We start from the raw sequence: 13127 nt of genomic DNA on the forward strand, positions 1-13127 counted from the left end.
ATCTTCCGGTATCTCAGAAAATGTCTGTCATCTGGGTGGTGTGTGATCGTTTTTCCAAGATGGTCCATTTGGTGCCCTTGCCTAAGTTGCCTTCTTCCTCCGATTTGGTTCCTCTATTTTTTCAGAATGTGGTTCGCTTGCACGGCATTCCTGAAAATATTGTGTCTGATAGAGGATCCCAGTTTGTGTCCAGGTTTTGGCGGACTTTTTGTGCTAAGATGGGCATTGATTTGTCTTTTTCGTCGGCCTTCCATCCTCAGACTAATGGCCAAACCGAGCGAACTAATCAGACGTTGGAAACTTATTTGAGATGTTTTATTTCTGCTGATCAGGATGATTGGGTGACTTTTTTGCCATTGACCGAGTTTGCCCTTAATAATCGGGCTAGTTCTGCTACTTTGGTTTCGCCTTTTTTCTGCAATTCTGGTTTTCATCCTCGTTTTTCCTCGGGTCAGGTTGAGCCTTCTGACTGTCCTGGGGTGGATTCTGTGGTGGATAGGTTGCAGCAGATTTGGAACCATGTGGTGGACAATTTGAGGTTGTCACAAGAGAAGGCTCAGCGCTTTGCCAACCGCCGCCGCGGTGTGGGTCCCCGACTTCGTGTTGGGGATTTGGTGTGGCTGTCTTCTCGGTATGTTCCTATGAAGGTCTCCTCTCCTAAATTCAAGCCTCGCTTCATCGGTCCTTATAAGATCTTGGAAATCCTTAACCCGGTGTCTTTTCGTTTGGATCTCCCAGCATCGTTTGCCATTCATAATGTGTTCCATAGGTCCTTGTTGCGGAGGTATGTGGTACCTGTGGTTCCTTCTGTTGAGCCTCCTGCTCCGGTGCTGGTCGAGGGCGAATTGGAGTACGTGGTGGAGAAGATTTTGGATTCTCGTATCTCTAGACGGAGGCTTCAGTATTTGGTGAAGTGGAAGGGCTATGGTCAGGAGGATAATTCCTGGGTTGTCGCCTCTGATGTTCATGCGGCCGATTTGGTTCGTGCCTTCCACGCGGCTCGTCCTGATCGCCCTGGGGGTCATGATGAGGGTTCGGTGACCCCTCCTCAAGGGGGGGGTACTGTTGTGAACTCTGTTTTTGGGCTCCCTCTAGTGGTCACAAGCCGTACTGTGTAGTGTTGTCTTTCTGCAGGTTGGCAGCATCAGCTGGTTCGTTATCCTTGGTTGGTTTCTTATTTAGCTCACCTGGATACTCAGTTCCTTGCCTGCTCTCAATGTATTCAGTGCTCTTCAGATTCCTTGTGACTACCTTGCTCCCAGTCTCTCCAAGACAAGCTAAGTTTTTGTTTGATCATTTTTTGATTATCAGCATTTATTATGTTTTTAGTCCAGCTCGCTAAAATGTGATTTCCTCGCTTGCTGGTTGCTCCAGGGGACTGAGTTTCTCCCCCCACACCGTTAGTTGGTGCGGGGGTTCTTGAAATCTCAGTGTGGATATTTTGTAAGGGTTTTTTACTGACCGCACAGACCCCTTTACTATTTTCTGCTATCTAGTATTAGTGGGCCTCAATTGCTAAATCTGTTTTCACCCCTGTGTATGTGCCTTCCTCTTACCTCACCGTTATTATATGTTGGGGGCTTCTATATCTTTGGGGATTATTTCTCTGGAGGCAAGAGAGGTCTTTCTTTCTCTCTAGGGGTAGTTAGTTCCTCAGGCTGGCTCGAGACGTCTAGGATTTTTAGACACATTCACCGGCTACTTCTAGTGTGTTTGGATAGGTTCAGATTTGCGGTCAGTCCAGTTTGCCACCTCCCTAGAGCTTGTCCTATGTATGTTACTTAGCTGGAGTAATTTGTGATCCTCAACCACTAAGGATCATAACAGTCACCGAACACTCACCAGAGCCGTCAGGCCGATCAGGACGAGCCAAGTGAAAAGCACGAACCAAATCGGCGGCATGGACATCGGAGGCAACCACCCAAGAATTATCCTCCTGGCCATAACCCTTCCACTTGACAAGATACTGAAGTCTCCGCCTCGAAAAACGAGAATCCAAAATTTTTTCAACCACATATTCCAATTCCCCCTCAACCAACACCGGGGTAGGAGGATCAACAGAGGGAACCACAGGTACCACATATCTCCGCAACAACGATCTATGGAAAACATTGTGGATGGCAGAAGAGGCTGGAAGGGCCAAACGAAAAGATACTGGATTGATAATCTCAGAAATCTTATAAGGACCGATAAACCGAGGCTTGAACTTAGGGGAAGAAACCTTCATAGGAATATGACGAGAAGATAACCAGACTAAATCCCCCACATGAAGCCGAGGACCAACACACCGACGGCGGTTAGCAAAACGCTGAGCCTTTTCCTGAGACAACGTCAAATTGTCCACAACATGAGCCCAAATCTGCTGTAACCTGTCCACCACAGAATCCACACCAGGAGAATCAGAAGGCTCAACCTGCCCTGAAGAAAAACGAGGATGGAAACCAAAATTACAAAAAAAAGGCGAAACCAAAGTAGCCGAACTGGCACGATTATTAAGGGCAAACTCGGCCAACGGCAAGAAAGCCACCCAATCATCCTGATCAGCAGACACAAAGCATCTCACATAGGTTTCCAAGGTTTGATTAGTTTGCTCAGTTTGGCCATTTGTCTGAGGATGGAACGCCGAAGAAAAAGACAAATTAATGCCCATCCTAGCACAAATGGAGCGCCAAAACCTGGAGCAAACTGGGAACCTCTGTCAGACACAATATTCTCCGGAATGCCATGCAAACGAACCACATGCTGAAAAAACAATGGAACCAAATCAGAGGAGGAAGGCAATTTAGACAAAGGTACCAAATGGACCATTTTAGAGAACCGGTCACAAACCACCCAGATAACAGACATCCTCTGAGACACAGGAAGATCCGAAATAAAATCCATGGAAATATGAGTCCAGGGCCTCTCAGGGACAGGTAAAGGCAAAAGCAACCCACTAGCGCGGGAACAGCAAGGCTTAGCCCGGGCACAGGTCCCACAGGACTGCACAAAAGAACGTACATCCTGCGACAAGGAAGGCCACCAAAAGGACCTAGCAACCAAATCCCTGGTACCAAAAATCCCAGGATGACCGGCCAACACAGAACAATGGACCTCAGAAATTACCTTACTTGTCTGTTGTGAATTCCTTTCTCGGGCTCCCTCCTGTGGTCGTGAATGGTACTTTGGTGAGTTCTGTCCTTGGACACCCTCTGGTGGCTTTGAGTGGAACTGCTGATCTTTGAGGTTGGCTTTCTCAGCTGCCCTCGTTTATTGCTTCTGCTCGCTTCCCTATTTAACTCTGCCCAGGTCGTTAGTCCATGCCAGCTGTCAATGTCTCAGTACCGGTTCAGATCTCTCTTGGAATTCTCAGATGACCTGACTACTCCAGCAGAAGCTAAGTCCTTGCTAGTCATTTGCTGTTCATTGGTTTTTTGAATATATTTTTCAGTACATGCTATGTTTCAGTCCAGCCTGCTATTATATTTCCTTGCTAGCTGGAAGCTCTGGGGGTGCAGAGCTGCACCTCCACACCGTGAGTCGGTGTGGAGGTCTTTTTGCACACTCTGCCTGGTTTTTGTAGTTTTTTATACTGACCGCATAGTTCCCTTTCCTATCCTCTGTCTTTCTAGAGAAGATTCGGCCTCCTTTGCTAAAATCTGTTTCATTCCTGTATTTGTCACTTCCCTCTTAACTCACAGTTAATATTTGTGGGGGGCTACCTTTACTTTGGGGAATTTCTCTGAGGCAAGGTAGGCTACTATTTCTATCTTTAGGGGTAGCTAGCTCTTAGGCTGTGAAGAGGCGTCTAGGGAGAGTTAGGTACGCTCCACGGCTATTTCTAGTGTGTGTGATAGGATTAGGGATTGCTGTCAGTAGTGTTACCACTTCCTCAGAGCTTGTCCCAGGTTTTCTGTTTTAACCATCAGGTCACTTTGGGTGCTCCTAACCACCAGGTCATAACAGTACAGCTGGCCAACAAAGTGTTAATGCATCTCAAAAGAGGGATAAGAGAAGTTCTGAGTCAATTTTTTTTTTCTTTGCAGCTTGTTTTGTCTTTCTTTTCCCCTTAACCTCTGGGTGGTTCAGGACTCAGGTGTAGATATGGATATTCAAGGTTTGTCCTTTTGTGGGGATCAACTCACTGCTAGGGTACAGAGTATTCAAGATTATGTAGTTCAGAATCCGATGTTAGAGCCTAGAATTCCAATTCCTGATTTGTTTTCTGGGGATAGATCTAAATTTTTGAATTTCAAAAATAATTGCAGATTGTTTCTTGCTCTGAAACCCCGCTCCTCTGGTGATCCCATTCAGCAAGTAAAGATTATTATTTCTTTGTTGCGTGGTGACCCGCAAGACTGGGCATTCTCCCTTGAGCCAGGAAATCCAGCATTGCTTAATGTGGATGCATTTTTTCTAGCGCTTGGATTGCTTTATGACGAACCTAATTCTGTGGATCAGGCAGAAAAGATCTTGCTGACTCTATGTCAGGGTCAGGATGAGGCAGAAGTATATTGCCAGAAGTTTAGAAAGTGGTCTGTGCTTACTCAATGGAATGAGTGTGCCCTGGCAATTTTCAGAAAGGGTCTTTCTGAAGCCCTTAAGGATGTTATGGTGGGGTTCCCCACGCTTGCTGGTCTGAATGAGTCAATGTCTTTGGCCATTCAGATTGATCGGCGTTTGCACGAGCGCAAAGTTGTGCACCATTTGGCGGTGTCCTCTGAGCGGAGGCCTGAGCCTATGCAATGTGATAGGACTTTGACCAGAGCTGAACGGCAAGAACACAGACGTCAGAATGGGCTGTGTTTTTACTGTGGTGACTCCTCTCATGCTATCTCTGATTGTCCTAAGCGCACTAAGAGGTTCGCTAGGTCTGTCACCATTAGTACTTTGCAGCCTAAATTTCTCTTATCTGTTACCCTGATTTGCTCACTGTCGTCCTACTCTGTTATGGCATTTGTGGATTCAGGCGCTGCCCTGAACTTGATGGACTTGGAGTTTGCCAGGCGCTGTGGTTTTTCCTTGAAGCCTTTGCAGAGTCCTATTCCCTTAAGGGGGATTGATGCTACGCCATTGGCCAAGAATAAACCTCAGTACTGGACACAGCTGACCATGTACATGGCTCCCGCACATCAGGAAAATATCCGCTTTTTGGTGTTGCATAATTTGCATGATGTTGTCGTGTTGGGTTTGCCATGGTTACAGGTTCATAATCCAGTACTGGATTGGAAATCAATGTCTGTGTCAAGTTGGGGTTGTCAAGGGATACATGGTGATGTTCCTTTGATGTCAATTTCTTCTTCCACTCCTTCTGAAGTCCCTGAGTTTTTGTCGGATTACCAGGATGTATTTGATGAGCCCAAGTCCAGTGCCCTACCTCCTCATAGGGACTGTGATTGCGCTATTAATTTGATTCCTGGTAGTAAGTTCCCTAAGGGCCGACTGTTCAATTTATCTGTGCCAGAACATGCCGCTATGCGGAGTTATGTAAAGGAGTCCTTGGAGAAAGGGCATATTCGCCCGTCTTCGTCGCCGTTGGGAGCAGGGTTCTTTTTTGTGGCCAAGAAGGATGGCTCTCTGAGACCCTGTATAGATTACCGCCTTCTCAATAAAATCGCGGTCAAATTTCAGTACCCTTTGCCTCTGTTGTCTGATTTGTTTGCTCGGATTAAGGGGGCTAGTTGGTTTACCAAGATTGACCTTCGAGGGGCGTATAATCTTGTGCGTATTAAACAGGGCGATGAATGGAAAACAGCATTTAATACGCCCGAGGGCCATTTTGAGTACCTGGTGATGCCATTCGGGCTTTCTAATGCTCCATCTGTGTTTCAGTCCTTTATGCACGACATCTTCCGGAAGTATCTGGATAGGTTCATGATCGTATATTTGGATGATATTTTGGTCTTTTCGGATGATTGGGAGTCTCATGTAAGGCAGGTCAGGATGGTGTTCCAGGTCCTTCGTGCTAATGCGTTGTTTGTGAAGGGCTCTAAATGCCTCTTTGGAGTTCAGAAGGTTTCCTTTTTGGGCTTCATTTTTTCCCCTTCTACTATCGAGATGGATCCTGTCAAAGTTCAGGCCATTTATGATTGGACTCAACCTACATCTGTGAAGAGTCTTCAGAAGTTCCTGAGCTTTGCTAATTTTTACCGTCGCTTCATCGCTAATTTTTCTTGTGTGGTTAAGCCTTTGACTGATTTAACGAAGAAAGGCGCTGATGTGGTGAATTGGTCCCCTGCGGCCGTTGAGGCCTTTCAGGAGCTTAAACGTCGTTTCACTTCGGCCCCTGTGTTGCGTCAGCCAGATGTTTTGCTCCCTTTTCAGGTCGAGGTTGATGCTTCTGAGATTGGGGCAGTGGCTGTTTTGTCTCAGAGAAGTTCTGATGGCTCCTTGATGAAGCCGTGTGCTTTCTTTTCTAGAAAGTTTTCGCCTGCCGAGCGTAATTATGATGTCGGCAATCGGGAGTTGTTGGCTATGAAGTGGGCATTTGAGGAGTGGCGACATTGGCTTGAGGGAGCCAAACATCGTGTGGTGGTCTTGACTGATCACAAGAATCTGACTTAACTCGAGTCCGCCAAGCGGTTGAACCCTAGACAGGCTCCATGGTCACTGTTTTTCTCCCGTTTCGTTTTTGTGGTCTCATACCTTCCGGGATCTAAGAATGTGAAGGCTGATGCCCTTTCTAGGAGTTTTTTGCCTGATTCTCCGGGCGTCCCTGAGCCGGCTGGTATTCTTAAAGAGGGGGTGATTCTGTCTGCCATCTCCCCTGATTTGCGGCGGGTGCTGCAGGAGTTTCAGGCTGATAGACCTGACCGCTGCCCAGTGGAGAAACTGTTTGTCCCTGATAGATGGACTAGTAGGGTTATTTCTGAGGTTCATTGTTCAGTGTTGGCTGGTCATCCTGGGATTTTTGGTACCAGAGATTTGGTTGCCAGGTCCTTTTGGTGGCCTTCCTTGTCACGGGATGTGCGTTCTTTTGTGCAGTCCTGTGGGACTTGTGCTCGGGCCAAACCTTGCTGTTCTCGTGCCAGTGGGTTGCTTTTGCCTTTGCCTGTCCCGCAGAGGCCCTGGACACATATTTCCATGGATTTTATTTCTGATCTTCCTGTCTCTCAAAGGATGTCTGTCATCTGGGTGGTTTGTGATCGGTTTTCTAAGATGGTCCATTTGGTACCCTTGCCTAAATTGCCTTCCTCCTCTGATTTGGTTCCATTATTTTTTCAGCATGTGGTTCATTTGCATGGCATTCCGGAGAACATTGTGTTGGACAGAGGTTCCCAATTTGTTTCTAGGTTTTGGCGGTCCTTTTGTGCTAAGATGGGCATTGATTTGTCTTTTTCTTCAGCGTTCCATCCTCAGACAAATGGCCAAACCGAATGAACCAATCAGACCTTGGAAACCTATCTGAGATGCTTTGTTTCTGCTGATCAGGATGATTGGGTGACCTTCTTGCCATTGGCCGAGTTCGCCCTTATTAATCGGGCTAGTTCTGCTACTTTGGTTTCGCCTTTTTTTTGTAATTCTGGTTTTCATCCTCGTTTTTCTTCAGGGCAAGTTGAGTCCTCTGACTGTCCTGGTGTGGATTCTGTGGTGGACAGGTTGCAACAAATTTGGACTCACGTGGTGGACAATTTGACGTTGTCTCAGGAGAAGGCGCAACGTTTTGCTAACCGCCGTCGCTGTGTTGGTCCTCGGCTTCATGTGGGGGATTTAGTCTGGTTATCTTCTCGTCATATTCCTATGAAGGTTTCTTCCCCTAAGTTCAAGCCTCGGTTTATCGGTCCTTATAAGATTTCTGAAATTATCAATCCTGTGTTGTTTCGTTTGGCCCTTCCAACTTCTTTTGCCATCCATAATGTGTTCCATAGGTCGTTGTTGCGGAGATATGTGGCGCCTATGGTTCCTTCCGTTGATCCTCCTGCTCCGGTGTTGGTTGAGGGGGAGTTGGAGTATGTGGTGGAGAAGATTTTAGATTCTCGTATTTCAAGACGGAAGCTGCAGTACCTGGTTAAATGGTAGGGCTATGGTCAGGAGGATAATTCCTGGGTTGTTGCCTCCGATGTCCATGCTGCCGATTTGGTTCGTGCCTTTCATTTGGCTCGTCCTGATCGGCCTGGGGGCTCTGGTGAGGGTTCGGTGACCCCTCCTCAAGGGGGGGGGGTACTGTTGTGAATTCCATTCTCGGGCTCCCTCCTGTGGTCGTGAATGGTACTTTGGTGAGTTCTGTCCTTGGACACCCTCTGGTGGCTTTGAGTGGAACTGCTGATCTTTGAGGTTGGCTTTCTCAGCTGCCCTCGTTTATTGCTTCTGCTCGCTTCCCTATTTAACTCTGCCCAGGTCGTTAGTCCATGCCAGCTGTCAATGTCTCAGTACTGGTTCAGATCTCTCTTGGAATTCTCAGATGACCTGACTACTCCAGCAGAAGCTAAGTCCTTGCTAGTCATTTGCTGTTCATTGGTTTTTTGAATATATTTTTCAGTACATGCTATGTTTCAGTCCAGCCTGCTATTATATTTCCTTGCTAGCTGGAAGCTCTGGGGGTGCAGAGCTGCACCTCCACACCGTGAGTCGGTGTGGAGGTCTTTTTGCACACTCTGCCTGGTTTTTGTAGTTTTTTATACTGACCGCATAGTTCCCTTTCCTATCCTCTGTCTTTCTAGAGAAGATTCGGCCTCCTTTGCTAAAATCTGTTTCATTCCTGTATTTGTCACTTCCCTCTTAACTCACAGTTAATATTTGTGGGGGGCTACCTTTACTTTGGGGAATTTCTCTGAGGCAAGGTAGGCTACTATTTCTATCTTTAGGGGTAGTTAGCTCTTAGGCTGTGAAGAGGCATCTAGGGAGAGTTAGGTACGCTCCACGGCTATTTCTAGTGTGTGTGATAGGATTAGTGATTGCGGTCAGTAGAGTTACCACTTCCTCAGAGCTTGTCCCAGGTTTTCTGTTTTAACCATCAGGTCACTTCGGGTGCTCCTAACCACCAGGTCATAACACTTGTCCATCTATCAGGAACAAACAGCTTCCCCACAGGACAGCGGTCAGGTTTATCAGCCTGTAAATTCCTGAAGCACCCGCCGTAAATCAGGGGAGATGGCAGAAAGAATCACCCCTTCTCTAAGAATGCCAACCGGCTCAAGAACTCCAGGAGAATTAGGCAAAAAACTCCTAGAGAGGGCATCCGCCTTAACATTCTTAGATCCCGGAAGATACGAGACCACAAAATCGAAACGGGAGAAAAACAGGGACCATCGAGCCTGTCTAGGGTTCAGCCGCTTGGCCGACTCGAGGTAAATCAGATTCTTATGATCGGTCAAGACCACAACGAGGTGCTTGGCTCCCTCAAGCCAATGTCGCCACTCCTCAAATGCCCACTTCATAGCCAACAACTCCCGATTGCCGACATCATAATTGCGTTCCGCAGGCAAAAACTTTCGGGAGAAAAAGGCACATGGTTTCATCAAGGAACCATCAGAATTCCTCTGTGACAAAACAGCCCCTGCCCCAATCTCAGAAGCGTCAACCTCAACCTGAAAAGGAAGAGACACATCAGGCTGATGCAAGACTGGGGAAGAAGTAAATCGGCGCTTAAGCTCCTGAAAGGCCTCCAGAGCCTCAGAGGACCAATTTGCCACATCAGCGCCCTTCTTCGTCAAATCGGTCAGGGGCTTAACCACACTAGAGAAGTTGGCAATGAAACGGCGATAAAAATTAGCAAAGCCCAAAAATTTCTGAAGGCTCTTCACAGATGTGGGTTGAACCCAGTTATGAATGGCTTGGACCTTAACAGGATCCATTTCTATAGACGAAGGAGAAAAAATAAACCCCAAAAAAGAGACCTTCTGGACCCCAAATAGGCATTTAGACCCCTTCACAAATAGAGCATTATCACGAAGGATCTGGAATACCATCCTGACCTGCTTCACGTGAGCCTCCCAATCATTGGAAAAAATCAAAATATCATCCAAATACACAATCAAGAATTTATCAAGATAATTGCGAAAAATATCATGCATGAAGGACTGAAATACAGAAGGAGCATTAGGGTATGTTTCCACGTTCAGGAAACGCTGCTTGTTTGACGCTGCGCAGCGCTGCAGCGTCAAACAAGCAGCGTCCAGATGTTCCAGCATAGTGGAGGGGATTTGATGAAATCCCGTCTCCACTATGCGTGGAAACCCGCACGCGGCGGCCCTGCGACTACGGACATGCTGCGCGTCTTTTCAGATCGCAGCATGCCCGTACACCTTGCGGGGACGCAGCGTCCCCGCAAGGCATATCACAGGGCCCTATGGGACAGAGCGATCATCCCGGATGTGAAGAGTTAACACATCCGGCATGATCGCGTCCCATTAAGGGGGCGGGGCTTAGCGCCGAGCGGCTTCGCCGCTGCGGCGATACCGCCGCCCATCCGTACCGTGGAGTCATACCCTTAGAAAGCCCGAAAGGCATCACCAGGTATTCAAAGTGGCCTTCGGGCGTATTAAATGCAGTTTTCCATTCGTCACCCTGTTTAATACGAACAAGATTATACGCCCCTCGAAGGTCAACAACTAGCCCCCTTAATCCGAGCAAACAAATCAGAGAGCAAAGGTAAAGGGTATTGGAATTTGACCGTGATCTTATTAAGAAGGCGATAATCAATACAGGGTCTCAAGGAGCCATTCTTCTTGGCAACAAAATAGAATCCTGCTCCCAATGGTGATGAAGACGGCCGAATATGCCCCTTCTCTAAAGACTCTTTAACATAGCTCCGCATAGCGGCATGCTCTGGCACAGACAGATTGAAGAGTCGGCCCTTAGGGAACTTACAGCCAGGAACCAAGTCGATAGCACAATCACAGTCCCTATGAGGAGGAAGGGAACTGGACTTGGGCTCATCGAATACATCCTGGAAATCTGACAAAAATTCAGGAACATCAGAAGAGGGGGAAGAGGAAATTGACATTAAAGGAACGTCACTATGTACCCCTTGACAACCCCAACTAGTCACAGACATCGATTTCCAATCCAACACTGGATTGTGTACTTGTAACCATGGAAAACCCAGTACAACAACATCATGTAAATTATGCAACACCAGAAAACGAAAATCTTCCTGATGTGCTGGAGCCATGCACATAGTCAGCTGAGTCCAATACTGAGGTTTATTCTTGGCCAATGGTGTAGCATCAATCCCCCTCAAGGGAATAGGACTCTGCAAAGGCTGCAAAGAAAAGCCACAGCGCCTGGCGAAATCTAAGTCCATTAAATTCAGGGCAGCGCCTGAATCCACAAATGCCATGACAGAGAAAGATGACAATGAGCAAATCAGGGTCACAGACAGGAGAAACTTAGGCTGTACAGTACTAATGGTAACAGACCTAGCGACCCTCTTAATACGCTTAAGGCAATCAGAAATAGTATGAGCAGAATCACCACAGTAAAAACACAGCCCATTCTGACGTCTGTATCCCCTCTGTTCCGCTCTAGTCAGAATCCTATCACATTGCATAGGCTCAGGATTCTGTTCAGAGGACGCTGCCATATGGTGCACCACTTTGCGCTCGCGCAGGCGCCGATCAATCTGAATGGCTAGGGACATAGATTCGCTCAAACCAACAGGCGTGGGGAACCCCACCATAACATCTTTAAGGGCTTCTGAAAGACCCTTTCTGAAAATTGCTGCCAGAGCATCTTCATTCCATTTAGTGAGCACAGACAATTTTCTAAATTTCTGGCAGTACAATTCTGCCGCTTCCTGACCCTGACACAGGGCCAAAAGTGTTTTCTCAGCATGCTCTACCGAGTTAGGTTCGTCATACAATAACCCGAGCGATTGAAAAAATGCATCTACATTAAGCAATGCCGGATCCCCTGACTCAAGGGAGAATGCCCAGTCCTGAGGGTCACCACGCAGCAGAGAAATAACTATTTTAACTTGCTGAGTGGGGTCACCAGAGGAACGGGGTATCAGGGCAAAAAACAATTTGCAGTTATTTTTAAAGTTCAAAAACTTAGATCTATCCCCGTAAAACAAATCTGGAGTAGGAATTCTAGGCTCTAAGGCTGGAGTCTGAACAACATAATCTTGGATACACTGAACTCTTGCAGCAAGCTGATCCACACGAGAAAACAAACCCTGAACATCCATGTCTGCACCCAAATCCACCCAGAGATTAAGAGGAAGGAAAAAGACAAAACAGACTAAAGAAAAAAAAATGGCTCAGAACTCTTTTTCTTTTCCTTCTTTTGAGATGCATTCAACTCATTCTCGGCCAGTTGCACTGTTATGGACTGGTAATTTAGGAGCGACATGAGACTAGCTCTGGGCAGGTGGTAACTATACAGACCGCAGTCCCTGATCTTAACACAACACTAGCAGTAGCCGTGGAATGTTCCTGTCACTCCCTGGACATCTCGTCACAGCTGGAGAACTAGCTACCCCTAAAGGTAGAAACAGGAAAGCTATCTTGCCTCAGAGAAAATCCCCAAAGGATAGGACAGCCCCCCACAAATATTGGCTGTGAGAGGAGAAGGAAATGACATACGTAGTATGAAACGAGATTCAGCAAAAGAAGGCCAATTCTAGCTAGATAGACAGTAAGGAAAGAAACACTGTGCGGTCAGTAATAAAAACTAGAAAAAGTCCACCGCAGAGATATGCAAAAATCTCCACACCTGACTAAAGGTGTGGAGGGCAAAATCTGCAGCCCAGAGCTTCCAGCTTAGCTAAATAGATACATACTGATAAGCTGGACAAATGAACAAAACATAAATGCGCTGAACAATAAGTCCACTACAAGTGGACTGCAAAAGGACAAGCAAGGACTTAACTTAGCTGAACGGGTCAGAGTGTCAGGGAAATCCAAGAGCCGTGCCTCCAGGCAAGAACAATTGGCAACTGGCATTGATTGAGGGATAAAGCCAGACTAAAATAGCCGAGCAGAAAGAAGATCAGTGGAAGCAGCTGCTGATACTAAATCCAAGAAGCAGCTATACCACTCAAAACCACAGGAGGGAGCCCAAGAGCAGAATTCACAAAAGTGCTACTTACAACCACCGGAGGGAGCCCAAGAGCGGAATTCACAACAGTAAATATTATGTAAAACCTCCGGCATGTGATACCAATGCATTAGTATCTTGCACTGATTTTCCTTTTGTGTTATGCA

The 13127-nt window shown here is 46.9% G+C and overlaps 1 protein-coding gene across 1 annotated transcript in view; it reads right to left on the reverse strand.

Moving 5' to 3' along the window:
* LOC143766501 (uncharacterized) overlaps positions 1–13127 on the reverse strand; it is a 149026-nt gene that overhangs the window by 15084 nt on the left and 120815 nt on the right. The window lies entirely within an intron of this gene.

The sequence above is a fragment of the Ranitomeya variabilis genome, chromosome 4 (genome assembly GCF_051348905.1).
Source record: "Ranitomeya variabilis isolate aRanVar5 chromosome 4, aRanVar5.hap1, whole genome shotgun sequence".
NCBI classification, from domain to species: Eukaryota; Metazoa; Chordata; class Amphibia; order Anura; family Dendrobatidae; genus Ranitomeya; species Ranitomeya variabilis.